Source organism: Coregonus clupeaformis, chromosome 40 (genome assembly GCF_020615455.1).
Source record: "Coregonus clupeaformis isolate EN_2021a chromosome 40, ASM2061545v1, whole genome shotgun sequence".
Classification (NCBI taxonomy): Eukaryota; Metazoa; Chordata; class Actinopteri; order Salmoniformes; family Salmonidae; genus Coregonus; species Coregonus clupeaformis.
In genome coordinates this window covers 31,731,422-31,748,605 of record NC_059231.1, presented here as the reverse complement: position 1 = coordinate 31,748,605, position 17,184 = coordinate 31,731,422, and the positions used below count along the sequence as shown (strand labels likewise).

Here is a 17,184-nt window from a genome sequence, read left to right as displayed (position 1 = left end):
GTGACTACTTTCTGAAGGCACTGTGTGAGATATATAAATACACATATACACTAAATATGAAAACTGCACAAACTTGAACAACATTTTCCAAAACCCTCACTGATATACAAGTGGCATTTCCACTTCACCAGTATAAAAATATTAGGACTTTAATATATTTGCCCATCACACCAACCTGAGATCGTTTTTAGTAGGCCTACACTACAGGAATCTTAATTTAGTAGAAGGTGCAGGTGTAATAATCTCCCATGTGCAAATGTGACACTAAGATGCACTGTGGCCTATGCAAAGACTGACACCAATGCAAAACTTGTTAGGGAAAATGTATGCATGACAGAAGCAACTTCGTATGCTTCAAATGATATAAGCACTTGTGACATCCCAACAGTAGCCATACACTTTGGGGGGAAAAAATTAAATGCTACATTTTACATAATACCAGTCCGCAAAAAAATAAATTCCCCACAGTGAACCTGTTAAGAGTAAAAACTATCAGGACTTGTGAAGTGGTATCCTGTTTTATGAGGGAGGCACCATGATTGCCTCTTTATGACCTGCCTTTGACATGGCAGAGTTGTGGAACCAAACTCTGCGACAGTGCCCTGGAAAATAACCAACAAAACAGTATGAAAAAAATAAATATTATGCACTCACTAACTGTAAGTCGCTCTGGATAAGAGCGTCTGCTAAATTACTAAAATGTAAAACCTCTAAAAAAAACTGCTCGCATCCTGGTGAATTTAAATACTACAGAGTTTGTGCTGCTTGGGGTGGTTCTCTATAGACTGGCTACCACACGTGAGAGCACGTAGGCCGGGAGAGCAGAGAGGAGGCACAACTCCACCAGGAAATGGGGGTGGGAGCCCATTTTGCCAGAGGGGCCTGAGAACACAGAATGATGACTCACTGAACGTCATATTAACGTTCTAGGACTACGCAAACACTTGTTTCACTACCGGGCTCAACTGACTAATACTAGGGCAGATAAATTCATTTTTTCGGCAATGAGAGAGCTAGTACCAATATTTCACATCCAAAAATATCCATTAGGCTACATTTTTTGTTGATGCAGATTATTTAAAAATGTTGCATATGCCACTGTGTTAATTTGTCTACTTCCTGCAAATGCTGCATTGCTAACTTTAGGATCACTTCTTGAGAACATTTGCGAAACCAAACTACGGTAGTGAGCATGATATGGGCTGCATATGATGCTCACAACTACTGACTTTTGTTGCATTGGGTTTCTTTTTCCCTTTCTCTCTAGAGAACAGAGTTAACACTGAGCAAATGAATACGTGACACCAGTCTGCACTTGCCAGTTTAAGTCAACACAAACATACCAATAATCGACAAAGGGGGAAAATTTCACTTGATATCACTCAAAACAGTAAAGTGTATTTCACAAGGAGCATGGCGTATTCCACAAACCCAAAACTTCTCTACTCAAATTCTGATGCATTTTCTTATAGAATGACAATGTGAGAATTTCATATGCTCAAGAGTGGGCATATAAAATACATAAAAAAAATAGAAGAAAAAAATTGCTTCTTGCATTACCACCTCCGGAATGTGGTTTTCAGAGGGTTTTTCCCCTCACGCTAGGTTTAGCAGAGATCGCAGCAACAAAATTATATTAGAACTACTCTTGTCTAAGCCCAGGGTTTAAAACAAACTCCCATCTGCTTTAATTGACCATAGTAGGGCACCCTAATTGATACAGAATCCAATACATGACAATATATCTCTTTCATCTCTGTTGTGCTACAATGATAGCTAGGAACAATACACATTTTGTCTTAGGTTCAAGTATAATTTATATTTCCCTGTTTATACAAGTCAGGCTATATGTCAGTAAAACACACCTTGGATTCAACAGGAGCCATTTCAATACATCTTTGGTTATACTGTAGAAGTCATGTGCAGTTTAGACAACCCAGGGACAGGGTTGTACTAAATCCAAAATATTTTAAAAGAAAAGAAATCAAACCTCCTGTTTTTTTGGGGGAAACTCATTGAGAAAAATAAAAATGGCAAAAGAGTAGGTCATATTCAATTTTGAATAAATACAATTAGAAAAGCCTCAACTCTAGAGTAGGCAGAGTACCCGAGGGGAGCAATTTTTTGTCTAAATGCAATGTGCTTGGGACCAAGAGAGGTGGAAACTGGCCCAAGTTTTAATTCTTGTTAACCCCATTTTGACATCACATGACAAGAGTAGAAACCTTTACATCAATTAAGATAATTGATGCGTCAGGGACATTTGACTCCTACTGCAGCGGCCCACTTTTAGTTTGTCAACGAGGAAGGGGGAGTTCTGAGTAGCTTGGAGGGCTACAAAACATAATCAGATGCTTGTTCTGCAAAACTAGCTCAGGATTAAAAAGTAAACTGAAAGAAGAGTGGGTTATTCTGTACGAACAATTGTAGTAGTAAAGGGCCATGGTGAGGCGGGGTTAAAATAACTGGAGTGTATATTATGTTGGGAAATAATATAATTTCCTTGTTGAGTAGGCCTAACAATGCAACACGCTTTTTTCTAGTTGGATATACAAGTTTTACACAGCGCCACGATTTCAGCACAGTCAACGACAGGACGAAAATAGTATGACTCGTATTAGAGGCTACGCTATTACATCGGACTAGTGCCAGCAAGCCACCTCCTCCGCCACGGAATAAAGCGCACAAGTTCATGAACTGGTAGTTTAAACTGCAGCAAAGGACTCACTCAGGTAACAAACGTTACATTATAGCATACTATTATTATTCAATGCGATTCATATTCTGACTACCTAGTGCAAGTCAGTCAAGGCTGAAACATTGCATTGTATCACACAGACATTCACGCTGTCTTGATAACACCGCTTGTACAATATGCATTTTAATTGTCTTGACTCAGGTACTGGCTACAGTAGCCAGTAGTTTGGTAAAAGTTCAACCGTATGTTACAATCACACAGGCGAGCGCCACATTGTAACGACTGACTGAGCCTACACGCCCTCTCAATCATAGGCAAAAAGTGATAACTAGGCCAGCTGATGTCCTTAGTTATTTCCAAAGCAACAAAAAAAGTATGTTAAGTCACGATACATTAAACGACCGATAGCAAAACTTGGCAATTGTTCGGACAGACAATTAGACTACCAACACGACGTGGCTAGTTATTCATTAGGCAAAAAATTGCATCGGGATGTCAAAACAAACGAAACGTGACAATCATGGAGCAAATAACGTTAGACGTATCACAAGCTGGTAGAATTGTCGATTTACTGGCTGACTAACGAATGTTCTCTTGTTAGTTGAAACAGCAATCAATGGACACACTTACCATAAAGGTTGTGAAAAGCTTTCAAATCAGGCGAATCCACTTACGTTAACTTAGCTAGAAAACATGATAAAATGTGGAGAAGGTAACCGACTACTTATATTTAAATTCCTCAAAAATACAAAAAAATTAATAAAACAAACATGAAAAGGTGTCCTTAACTTTACAAACATGAAAAAGTGTATTTAATCATTGCATCGTTTTCAAAAGGTAGCCAACGATATCAAGCTTCAGCTTGCTGTGGATTTGTTGTTGACAGCCGTGCCGACTGACTGTCTCTTCAGTGCCTCCCGCTTTTGCACCTCCCGCTCAAACTGAATGTTCCAAAAAATGACTGAAACTGTAAAAAATCCACATTCTACCGGTCATACTCCCCTCACTCGACCCTGAAATAATTTTCTCCAATTTTTGATTATTTTTAGAAAGGTCCACTAGTTTGTCGCAAATGTATTTCTAAATGTTGCATTTCTCACGGAAGCCAAGTCAGACACCCCTTTCTTCTCGCTAGTATTCGCTAGCTAACCATCTAACGTCTCCCTCCGTCGATACGACGTACTCTATCACTTATTTTCCTTTACTTCGTCCACCATCCATCGGTGTTCTTTTTCCGGGATAATTTTTATATATTTGTGATATTTCTTAAGTCTCTGGAAATTATTTTCGTCTCTTTCGACAGCTCCAGCGCTTGACTTGCCTACTCGCAGCAGCCGCTCCTCGCAGCTGTTGAAGCAAACGCAGCTAACTCGAAAATGGCGCCGAAAGATACTCTCTTCATTCAAATTCGTTAGAGCCACCCCTTCTCCCCATTGGGCATATCGGGAGTGAGCTCTGTGTACCGGATTGGAGGAGAAACAAAATGCACTCTCAAATGATATTGCAGCCCAAGCAGCGTTCTCTTCTACTGCCAACGGAGGGGGGAAATTAACACTTTAGGTCCCGAAAGAAGATTATACAGCCCGTTTGAAAACGTAAAAATGTATAAAAGCCTATATAGTCATATTGTCACACTAAAACACAAATAGTCCATTTGAACACAGACGTGTTCAAAAGATAAGAATTCAGATTTTAAAAAAGCGAGAATTTTCCAGGTTCGAAGTCAACAGCAAAATAGCACGATAGGCTACCTATACGAAATCCATCATGACAAGGCAAACTGGTGATAAAATAACCCGATTTTAGGCACAGGGGTGTGGACTCAAGCTACTTTCAAACATTTCAACAGATCAGATGTTTTTGGCTTATGCAATTGATTTGCAGTAGGCAAGGCTATTACTAATAATAACGTTTCAACCTCTTTTTCTAAGCTTCCTTTGAATGAAAGACTCAGGAGACTGCAGCTGCCGGACTAAATAATGTGTGTGTGTGTGTGTGTGTGGGGGGTCTAGTCTGTGGCTCATGGATGTAGTTTATGCACAAACCTAGATTTACAGAAAGCACGTCGTGTGGCTTGTGTATTCTCTGGTTTGGGCACATTTCGGTGACAGGGAGAGTCAAAAGCTTTCTGCCTAACATAAAGTGAAGGGAAAGATCTGCAGTCTTCCCGACTAACATACCAGCAGCGAAGCTTTCGCTCACACCGCTGGTGATGATGCGCCGAGGGGGGGAATTATATTTGGGGGGAACGACCGCCTCTCACTGAAGCCACCGGAGTGAAAGGCCGACCGCGGTACTGCAGGCATTGTTTGCAGAAAACGGGATCCCCCATCCAGTGAATAGGGAAATGGCAATCTTCGTGGTCAATCTTCCTGTAAATAAACAATTTTTTCGAAGACAATCAAAGTACCAATAATTGCTTCTAATACACCAGATGCATGTCCTTGAACCGAAAAAATAATCGCACACAGAAGAAGTTATAAGGATAATTTAGTTGCTAATGGCAGCCTGCAGTACCCCAGTCGGCCTTCAACTTTAGTTACTCAGAGGGGGCAGCACTGAGAGCTGCTCATGTTATGTCTCCATGAGACGCCATCTTAATTGACTTAATTTGGCATCAATGTGCTATTGAGTCTTCACATAGGAATGAATGTTGTCACGTGATCGATGGCTTTGTCCATTCTTTTTACAGTCATTGGTTTGGTGGAGAGACTGGTCGCCTCTCTCTGTCACTCCCGCCATGGCAACTTGAACCGCTGAAGAATTTGTATACTTTCTCGCAGACACATGAAAGACAGAGGGAGTTCTCAATTAACAACCGTAGGCTATTTGAACGGACACTAGCCTATTGCACAAGTTTAGGATAGGCTTGAGTAGCCGAGACTGACTGAGCGACTTTGCAGGATCCATTCGCTTGCCGCCTGCTTATAGCCACCTACATTTAGTCTGCTAAATGACTAAAATGTAAAATGTAAATGTACAGTGAGGGAAAAAAGTATTTGATCCCCTACTGATTTTGTACGTTTGCCCACTGACAAAGAAATTATCAGTCTATAATTTTAATGGTAGGTTTATTTGAACAGTGAGAGACAGAATTACAAAAAAAAAATCCTGAAAAACGCATGTCATTTGTATTTGACCCCCTCTCAATCAGAAAGATTTCTGACTCCCAGGTGTCTTTTATACAGGTAACGAGCTGAGATTAGGAGCACACTCTTAAAGGGAGTGCTCCTAATCTCAGCTTGTTACCTGTATAAAAGACACCTGTCCACAGAAGCAATCAATCAGATTCCAAACTCTCCACCATGGCCAAGACCAAGACCAAAGAGCTCTCCAAGGATGTCAGGGACAAGATTGTAGACCTACACAAGGCTGGAATGGGCTACAAGACCATCGCCAAGCAGCTTGGTGAGAAGGTGACAACAGTTGGTGCGATTATTCGCAAATGGAAGAAACACAAAAGACCTGTCAATCTCCCTCGGCCTGGGGCTCCATGCAAGATCTCACCTCGTGGAGTTGCAATGATCATGAGAACGGTGAGGAATCAGTCAATGATCTCAAGGCAGCTGGGACCATAGTCACCAAGAAAACAATTGGTAACACACTACGCCGTGAAGGACTGAAATCCTGCAGCGCCCGCAAGGTCCCCCTGCTCAAGAAAGCACATATACAGGCCCATCTGAAGTTTGCCAATGAACATCTGAATGATTCAGAGGAGAACTGGGTGAAAGTGTTGTGGTCAGATGAGACCAAAATCGAGCTCTTTGGCATCAACTCAACTCGCCGTGTTTGGAGGAGGAGGAATGCTGCCTATGACCCCAAGAACACCATCCCCACCGTCAAACATGGAGGTGGAAACATTATGCTTTGTGGGTGTTTTTCTGCTAAGGGGACAGGACAACTTCACCGCATCAAAGGGACGATGGACGGGGCCATGTACCGTCAAATCTTGGGTGAGAACCTCCTTCCCTCAGCCAGGGCATTGAAAATGGGTCGTGGATGGGTATTCCAGCATGACAATGACCCAAAACACACGACCAAGGCAACAAAGGAGTGGCTCAAGAAGAGGCACATTAAGGTCCTGGAGTGGCCTAGCCAGTCTCCAGACCTTAATCCCATAGAAAATCTGTGGAGGGAGCTGAAGGTTCGAGTTGCCAAACGTCAGGCTTGAAACCTTAATGACTTGGAGAAGATCTGGAAAGAGGAGTAGGACAAAATCCCTCCTGAGATGTGTGCAAACCTGGTGGACAACTACAAGAAACGTCTGACCTCTGTCATTGCCAACAAGGGTTTTGCCACCAAGTACTAAGTCATGTTTTGCAGAGGGGTCAAATACTTATTTCCCTCATTAAAATGCAAATCAATTTATAACATTTTTGACATGCGTTTTTCTGGATTTTGTTGTTGTTATTCTGTCTCTCACTGTTCAAATAAACCTACCATTAAAATTATAGACTGATCATGTCAGTGGGCAAACGTACAAAATCAGCAGGGGATCAAATACTTTTTTCCCTCACTGTATGCTCAATTAGTTTAGATACATTATTCACTTAAATTGTAGGATAGCCTTATTCTATAAGCACAACCCCTTTGTAACAGAGAGAGAGAGAGAGCGAGAGAGAGAGTGTGTGACTGAGAGGCCTATTACAGTGCATTCGGAAAGTATTCAGACCACTTGACTTTTTCCACATTTTGTTATGTTACAGCCTTACTCTAAAATGGATTAAATCGTTTCCCCCCCCTCATCAACCTACACCCAATAACCCATAATGACAAAGCAAAAACAGGTTTTTAGACATTTTTGCAAATTTATCAAAAATAAAAAACATAAAATATACATTGACATAAGTATTCAGACCATGTACTCAGTACTTTGTTGAAGCACCTTTGGCAGCGATTACAGCCTCGAGTCTTCTTGGGTATGACGCTACAAGCTTGGCACACCTGTATTTGGGGAGTTTCTCCCATTCTTCTCTGCAGATCCTCTCAAGCTCTGTCAGGTTGGATGCACAGCTATTTTCAGGTCTCTCCAGAGATGTTCGATCGGGTTCAAGTCCGGCTCTGGCTGGGCCACTCAAGGACATTCAGAGACTTGTCCCGAAGCCACTCCTGCGTTATCTTGGCTGTGTGCTTAGTGTCGTTGTCCTGTTGGAAGGTGAACCTTCGCCCCAGTCTGAGGTCCTGAGTGCTCTGGAGCAAGTTTTCATCAAGGATCTCTCTGTACTTTGCTCCGTTCATCTTACCCTTGATCCTGACTAGTCTCCCAGTCCCTAACAATGAAACACATCCTCACAGCATGATGCTGCCACCACTTTCACCGTAGGGATGGTGCCATGTTTCCTCCAGACGTGACGTTTGGCATTCAGGCCAAAGAGTTCAATCTTGGTTTCATCAGACCAGAGAATATTTTTTCTAATGGTCTGAGAGTCCTTTAGGTGATTTTTGGCCAACTCCAAGCGGGCTGTCATGTGCCTTTTACTGAGGAGTGGCTTCCATCTGGCCACTCTACCATAAAGGCCTAATTGGTGGAATGCTGCAGAGATGGTTGTCCTTCTGGAAGGTTCTCCCATCTCCACAGAGGAACTCTGGAGCTCTGTCAGAGTGACCATCGGGTTCTTGGTTACCTCCCTGACCAAGGCCCTTCTCCCCCGATTGGTCAGTTTGGCCGGGCGGCCAGCTCTAGGAAGAGTCTTGGTGGTTCCAAACTTCTTCCATTTAAGAATGATGGAGGCCACTGTGTTCTTGGGGACCTTCAATGCTGCAGAGATTTTTTGGAACCCTTTTGCAGATCTGTGCCTCGACACAATCCTGTCTCGGAGCTCTATGGACAATTCCTTCGACCTCATGGCTTGGTTTTTGCTCTGTCATGCACTGTCGACTGTGGGACCTCATATAGACAGGGGTGTGCCTTTCCAAATCATGTCCAATCAATTGAATTGACCACAGGTGGACTCCAATCAAGTTGTAGAAACATCTCAAGGATGATCAATGGAAACACCTGAGCTCAATTTCGAGTCTCATAGCAAAGGGTCTGAATACTTATGTAAATATGGTATTTCTGTTTTTTTTATTTTTTAATAAATATGCAATAAATTCTAAAAACCTGTTTTCAGTTTTCACTTTGTCATTATGGGGGTGTTGTGTGTATATTGATGAGGAAAAACATGTATTTAATCCATTTTAGAATAGGGCTGTAAAGTAACAAAATGTGGAAAAAGTCAAAGGGTCTGAATACTTTCTGAATGCATAACTTTATGCAGAATTGTAGGCATAGCCTACATAGGGTGGTAACCAATGATGGTGGTAACATGGATTGCTGGATTGCTGTTTGGTTTGTACAATACCCCAGAATTCAATATTTCTGCCATGGACGGTGAGGTAAATGTGTAGGCCTAGTTTAATTGGGAGTTCCCCACAAAGTAAGCGGGCATTGGATTAAATTAAATACCATACAAAGCCTCTCAATCCACATGAGGATTATGGTACAAGATGACGTTCAAAAGAGTAGGCCTATAAGTAGGGGAACAAGAGGCTTGCAAAAAAAGGTATCTTACTAGCCTTACTCTCACCTATATGTTGAAGTGATACAGCCTACCTCAGGGAATGGAGGATTCATCCAAGAATGCATTTAAGTATTAGAACACGTCCTGAGACTACACACAGCCGTGTACAGACAGGTCAGGCCTGGACAGGGGGTGGGTTGGGCCTGTTATCACCTCCAGCACTGTGTGCACCTCTAGCAAGTTAAACACAGACAGTCATTTAAAACACTCCTGATATATTATACATGAAGGAGAGCTTGGGAGTGTCACATTATTTTGAATATGGTGACTGGTTTTAAAATCCTGGTTGGAGGATTCCAGGAATTAGGAGGGAATAAGCAGGAAATGTAGGAAAAGTTAACGGAATTTTGCAACCCTAGGCCTACTACAACTTGTTTGAGGTAGCCATTTGTTTTTAGACAGGCACTCATGACAAACAGCTCTGGTGATAACAGACAAAGTGGAACTCTTATTTCTTATAACTTTAATCTAACAAATTTAGTAAACTTTCAGTTTGTATTCTGCCACTACGTCTTCCCCATCCTGGCATATTCTGAGATCATACAGTACATTTATTAAATACATAAAGCTGTTCAAACCAAACTAACTGCATCTGATAATCAAACAAGTGTTTAAGTTCTCAGAAAAAGCTTCCTCAGTACAGAGGCATACACTCTGAGAGAGAGAGAGACAGGCACTCGTGACAAACAGCTCAGAGAGAGAGCGTGAGAGAGAGAGAGAGAGAGCACGTGCATTCATTGTGTACATGCCTTCTGGTACAGTGTGGACAATGGGACTGGGAGGAAAAAAACATGCTTGTTTACAGACAAACTGGTTTGTACAGGAAGCCAGTTAGGAGGAGCTCCGTGTTGTTAAACAGGCAGGGATGAGCCAGCAAAAACACCCCCATGGCCTGGAGGGAAAACCCTGATGCTAGCCTAAGTTTACACACAGACAACACACACACACACAACTTGTCAGTTATCTACAGGATCAGAACACTTCAGCTAAATGTGATCTTTCTCACAAAGCAAAAAATAAGTGGGGAAAAGCAAGATATTAACAGAGTGACAAAAACTCACTGTCATAGCTAAAATGTTAAAAGCAACTAGTTGAACCAAACAAAGAGGTTCACTTCTTAGCTTCATTATGACAAATCTAGGAGATAATGTGAGCTGTAGGCCTATGGGTCTCCCTCTACTAGCAACTGTACACAGTAGCTGTGCCCAAGCCCAACCTAACCCCTGGAATACTACACAGTTTGTTCTGCATTGTGTCACTGTCACATGAGCACACACACACAGCTTTGCATTAAGGAGGGATAGATCCTTTTGAGTCACATGTCACCACACACAAATGAACCATGCTACTCACACGGTTCTGTTATTTTTTTCTCTCTCGCAGGGACCGTAAATGAAATCACATAATGCATCTCTTCATTAGGGGACGTTTGGAACAGATGGGGGGGTGAGGAAAGAGAGAGGAGGGAACAACAGCCACAGTGTGGTGGTGGCGGCGGCGGCGCAGTTCAGGCACAGCGGACGATCAAGCACACAGCTGACCACGCTGGGGCTGCTGATTTAGCCTGATAATTTGATTTCATGTTAGACTACTTGCGTGCATGGCCAGGTTGGCTGTAACACTCTCAGCTGCTTCTCATTCAAGGAGTACTTGGTTCTGAGGTTTTCTTTTTGTCATGTGACTGAGGATGGGTCCCTTCACACCGCAAACGGGAAGACATCGCATCACAAAGGGATGTGGGCAACGGGGGAGTTCACACAACACACTCGCAGTCTCTAATGCAAACATGGATATTACATGTGGGCCTATGCACAGCACACACACCAAGGAGGGGCTTGACCCCCTGACAAGGCCTAGCTAGTGTGCATATACACTGAACAAAAATATAAGCATAACATGCAACAATTTCAAAGATTTCACTGAGTTACAGCAGTTCATATAAGAAAATCAGTCAATTGAAAAATTAATTCAGCCCTAGTCTATGGATTTCACATGACTGGTAATACAGATATGCATCTGTTGGTCACAGATACTTTTTTTTAAAGGTAGGGGCGTGGATCAGAAAACCAGTCAGTATCTGGTGTGATCACCATTTGCCTCATGCAGGGCGACACATCTCCTTCGCATAGAGTTGAACAGGCTGTTGATTGAATGGCTGTGTGAAGTTGCTGGATATTGGCGGGAACTGGAAGATGCTGTCGTACACGTCGATCCAGAGCATCCCAAACATGCTCAATGGCTGACATGTCTGGTGAGTATGCAGGCCATGGAAGAACTGGGACATTTTCATCTTCCAGGAATTGTGTACAGATCCTTGCGACATGGGGCCGTGCATTATCATGCTGAAACATGAGGTGATGGCGGCGGGTGAATGGCACGACAATGGGCCTCAGGATCTCGTCACGGTATCTCTGTGCATTACAATTGCCATTGATAAAATGCAATTGTGTTAGTTGTCCATAACTTATGCCTGCCCATATCATAAACCCACCGAGATAGGGCACTCTGTTCACAACATTGACATCAGCAAACCGCTCGCCCACACGACGCCACACCGAAGAATTTCTGCACAAACTGTCAGAAACCGTCTCAGGGAAGCTCATCTGCGTGCTTGTCGTCCTAACCAGGGTCTTGACCTGACTACAGCGTCGTAACCGACTTCAGTGGGCAAATTTTCACCTTCGATGGCCACTGGCACGTTGGAGAAGTGTGCTCTTCACAGATTAATCCTGAAGCCCTGAGACGGTTTCTGACAGTTTGTGCAGAAATTATTCGGTTGTGCAAACCCACAGTTTCATCAGCTGTCTGGGTGGCTGGTCTCAGATGATCCCCCAGGTGAAGAAGCCGGATCTGGAGGTCCTGGGCTGGCGTGGTTACACGTGGTTGCGGTTGTGAGGCCGGTTGGACTTACTGCCAAATTCTCTAAAACAATGTTGGATGTGGCTTATGGTAGAGAAATTAACATTCATTCTCTGGCAACAGCTGTGGTGGACATTCCTGCAGTCAGCATGCCAATTGCATGCTTCCTCAAAACTTGAGACCTCTGTGGCATTGTGTTGTGTGACAAAACTGCACATTTTAAAGTGGCCTTTTATTGTCTCCAGCACAAGGTGCACCTGTGTAATGATCATGCTGTTTAGTCAGCTTCTTGATATGCCACATCTGTCAGGTGGATGGATTATCTTGGTAAAGGAGAAATGCTCACTAACAGGGATGTAAACAAATTTGAGAGAAATAAGCTTTTTGTGTGTATGGGACTTTTCTGGGATCTTTTATTTTAGCTCTTGAAACATGGGACTAACACTTGACATGTTGCGTTTATATTTTTGTTCAGTATATTTTAGAAAAGAGAAACAGACAGAATGCCATCTTTCGGTTTCTTTACCTCTGTCTGTCCATCCCTCCCTCTGTCCAGTCATCCATCGTACGGTTTGTAAACCTGGCCGATCTACCTGTCTCTTACCTAGCCACCCTCAACTTAGTCATGGAAGGGTATAGGCCAAATCTGTCACACTGTAAGTCCCCTGCCTCTCCGTCCCAACATAGGGATTCTGACAGAACAGACAGGGGAAATCCCTCCTGTGTGAAAAAACATACAAGAGCAAATATCAAATCAAATCAAATTAAATTTTATTGGCCACATGTGCCGAATACATCAGGTGCAGACATTACAGTGAAATGCTTACTTACAGCCCTTAACCAACAGTGCATTTATTTTTAATATAAAAGTAGAATAAAACAACAAAAAAGTGTTGAGAAAAAAAGAGCAGAAGTAAAATAAAATAACAGTAGGAAGGCTATATATACAGGGGGGTACCGGTGCAGAGTCAATGTGCGGGGGCACCGGCTAGTTGAGGTAGTTGAAGTAATATGTACATGTGGGTAGAGTTAAACACACTTGACCCACAGCCAAATATAGACAGCACCAGTCTATTATTTGAAATCTGTCAATACTGTGTCAATACTCTCCGTGCCCGGCTCTACACTGAGCCTGTAAACATGGTTAGTGGACAATGCCCCGAGATTGAGCTGTGTCACATTATGGAATCTAACGCCTCAGCCTGGTCCACAAACAAAGTCACTTTCACGCTGCTACACCCCAAATAAAAACACAATTTAAAAGCACTTTTGTACCCAAAGAATAAAGAGGATTGAGTCTAATAAGAGTCCTAAACAGAGTGAAAGACCGCTTCCCCAAAACTCTGATATGGAGAAGTGCGGACATGAGTGGCTGTGCTCAGCTGATGGGTGTGGATGTGAAGGCAGCTTGTTTACAGAGTAGAGTCAACTCCAGATAAATGCTCTGGTTGAGGACTGTCATGTGGCCTGTGTGGGCACTAAACTGATGCATACAGATATCAGGAGCAATTTTTTAAAGAAAAAGTGCATTTGAATGGGGACTGGTGAACTGCAGTGCGCCAAAATAGAGTTTGTACAACATTATTGAACAGATTATTATTAACATTATTACATATGTGAGCACACATACATAGGCCTGCATAAATGCATATAACATAACCTGTCTCTTTTGCACTTGTTTGCATCTGAAGATGTCTTGGTGCCAAACAGCTTTGTGAGACCCAGAGAGAGTGCCCTAAAGAGACACTCCCAGAGCCCCTCTATTGATGTGTCCCTTGTGCCCCTCCCCCTCGCTCCAAAAGACATCTGTAGCAGCTGCCCCCTTGTCCTCCTGTCAGCAGGGCAGGGGGTGGGGTGGTGTGTGTGCGTGTGGAGGTGGGGTGGGGTTAGAGGGGGTGTGTTAGGGCATCTCCCCTTTGGGAGGGGGCCAACTCGCACACTTGAGCGACATCACATTCATCAATGGCTAATAGTCGCTAGCAGGTCACCCTGAAAACACAACATCGACCTCTGACCCTTTTTAGCACAAAGCCTGTGCACTGGTCACACTAGTCACTGGTGTATCTCCTCTCCCTTTCGCTCTATACCTTTCTTCCTCTCTTACTCACACCCGTGTGTGGACAAAGATGTATAATGTTTTCTAACAGCACTTTCCTTACATATTCATAACTGATACACTAGCAGCTAGTAAACAAAATTACTCTGCCCTAGACATTCATATTGTCTAGTATTTAAAAAAACTTGCTAAAGTGTGTCTATCAGCATAGAAAAACTGAAATGTTTTACCTGCTAAATGATATCACATGCTTGGCAAGCTTAGGACTTGCAGCACAAGTAGCCTTATGCAGCACAAGTAGCCAGTCTGTGGCTGTGTAGACACACACACACACACACACACACACACACTAAGCATGCAAAACGCCAGGAGTACGAATTGCATTCTACACAGCCAGGGTGAAAGGGAGAGAAGCCTGCCAACTTCTACTTGGCCCTTCTCAAACCACATAGAAATTTAGTGAATATTACTAATGAATCCACTATTCACACCAGCGTATTGTTTGGTCTATGAAGTTGTGTGAAAAATATTAGGCTATCATCCATGTTTCACACAACTTCATAGACCAAACAATACGCTGGTGTGAATAGTGGATTCATTGGCGAATATCTTTAGGAGTAGGCAAGGCTATGACATGAAACACATAATAGGCTATAAAATCAAGTTTAACCTGTAAAGTATTTGTTCCTCTAGTGTTCAAAGCAAACACGAACTGCAAAAACTATACAACCCTATAAAAAAAATGGTGTTCCCTTTTTTAAACCCCAAAACGCCATTAGTCTCACACTTTGGCGGTCTGAACTCAGAACAGCTCTTGAACTCCTTCGGAAGTCCCGCCCGCCTTCTGTACCTCGATGATGTAACCATTTTCCAAGTATAGAGTGTTGGCGATGGTTAAGCGGCTTTACCTCTGGCGGAGGCTTCTGTCAGTTAGGCGACGTCACCGGGATCGTGTTATTATTGTAAACAGCCCGCCTGCTTTCCACTGACGCTCTGTGCGGAGCCGACTATCCCCAGTCCTTTGTTCACACAGTGAAAAGACCAGCGCGACAAAGCAATAGGACACGATACAACGTTTCAATGGGGTTGTGAATAAAATGACAAGTATACATTAGTTTGAGTTGGGGCATGTTTATTATCAATCTAGTAGCCTATTCTATGAAGCCGGCTACTCGCTGTGATAGCCTACATGGCAACACTTTGATTTGACGTTTATTCTAGAATTAAATATATAGGCTACGCTATGCATGAATGTCAATTATGTAGCCTAAAAGAAACGCTGACGAATTGGGTCTAGAATGGGTCTTTAATTAGGCTACTGTAGTCAGAAATTGCAAGGAGATGACAAGACACCACAAGTAGCCTAAACATGACAATATCACCAGTGTTATCCGATTAATAGTTAATGGCAAATTCATTCCCAATAAGATGCAGTTCAGAGTCATTAATTCCAGGAGATCGAAATTCAACATGAATCTGATGGCACTTTGTGTCCAATTTCCAAGGAAAACAAACGCAAACAACTCTATGGCGAATCATTAACATTTATTTTCGACATAGAAGTCCATTAAGGAGGATGCAACTGGCTAGATCGAGGACAGAACCCCGGGATCAAAATCAAAAAGTTTAAAGAGTACGAATGGTTAATTACACTTACTATGCCCCTCGGAGACCAGTGTTCGAGTGGAATGACACAGCTCAAATCGCTGCCAGATAAACCCCCATCACAATATTTCCTTCCACTTGACAAGGATCCATGTCCCGATTAAGTGCAGTTTCAGCAGGCGTCAAGGAAGTTGTTCTTTTGTTCCAGTATTTATAGGTTGCGTCAATGTTGCGAAAAGGGTAGGCGGAGCGGTGGGACAAGCGAGCTAGCGAGAGAGTGGAGGGAAAACAACATATAGGCTATGAGCGCAAAACCTTCGAGCCTCGAGCGCATGATGTAGCCAAACCCCTTCTTCCAAATCCTAGACAAAATCGTCTGATCAGATTAGGTCACGTGTTCTCAAATCACAGCATCCCTCCAAACTCCAACAGACATGAGCGAACAGACCCCTCTCCACCAAGGGTATGATAGACAGGCTACGGGGCGCTCTCCATGCGCAGCGGAGACTGGGGAGTCCTATAGCTGGCTAGCAGATATAGGACCGGGAAATGCAGGGAGACGCCAAGTGCAGACCAAACTCTTCCTACAGCGTCGTGATGACTCACTGACTCAACGTATAGGCTGAAGGTGTTCATGCGCCAATGGCTGGCAAGCTGGAGAGCTCCCTGGGAACTCCGGTATGGAGGACAAAATACAGTTTAAGCATCGAAGCGCTCAATGTTGTTTTCATATACTATCACAACTTGGAAGGGGATTGAGAAGCATTGAATTGTAAAATCGAATAGCCTGCAAAAGACTGCTCGGAGTGCTTCGGATCAAAAGGTGAGCTTGTCCGTTTCCCGCAGTTACCGTACTGTTGCATCAGGAAGTTCGCTCGTGACAATGTCACCACCTAGAAGCCATGTTCTCATCTCCTCCCCATTTAATTTGTCAAAGTTGACAGGCAACAGAACGTGGAAATTACTCAGACATTACTGCATCCATAGGATTTCTTTGTCTATACAATCCATTCCACATAAAAAATATAAAAAAAGGAATGCCTATGCTTTTACGCAAATGCTGTAAAAGCAATTACTCAGTCAGTCAGTCTATCATATCCATATGCTGCAACATTAGGTAAATAAAACATACAAGACTCAAAACTGTGGAATAGAGAACCAACATTATCTGCAAGGCTTCGCCCCACTCACGCCAGAACAATAAGCACCTGCTTGCAGCAGACTGCACCATCTCACCAAGAACACCGCATCTCTCCAAGCGCACCACAGCAACTTCAATAGCCTATCATAGGCAATGCTACTCATCATTTTTCACAATACAAGTGAAGGATTTTCAATGAATCATAAATAACCAAACGGGGGGATAGTGAGCATAAAGGCTAGAGTGTCCTCTTTGAACAAAA

General features: G+C 43.0%; 1 protein-coding gene across 1 annotated transcript in view; it reads right to left on the bottom strand.

Moving 5' to 3' along the window:
* LOC121571592 (SPRY domain-containing protein 7) overlaps positions 1-16,276 on the bottom strand; it is a 53,923-nt gene extending 37,647 nt beyond the window's left edge. The window contains exon 1 of the mRNA XM_041883135.1: positions 15,834-16,276. The gene's annotated coding sequence lies outside the window, so the exon portion shown is untranslated. The remainder of the gene's footprint in view (positions 1-15,833) is intronic.
* Between the last annotated feature and the right edge of the window lie 908 nt (positions 16,277-17,184).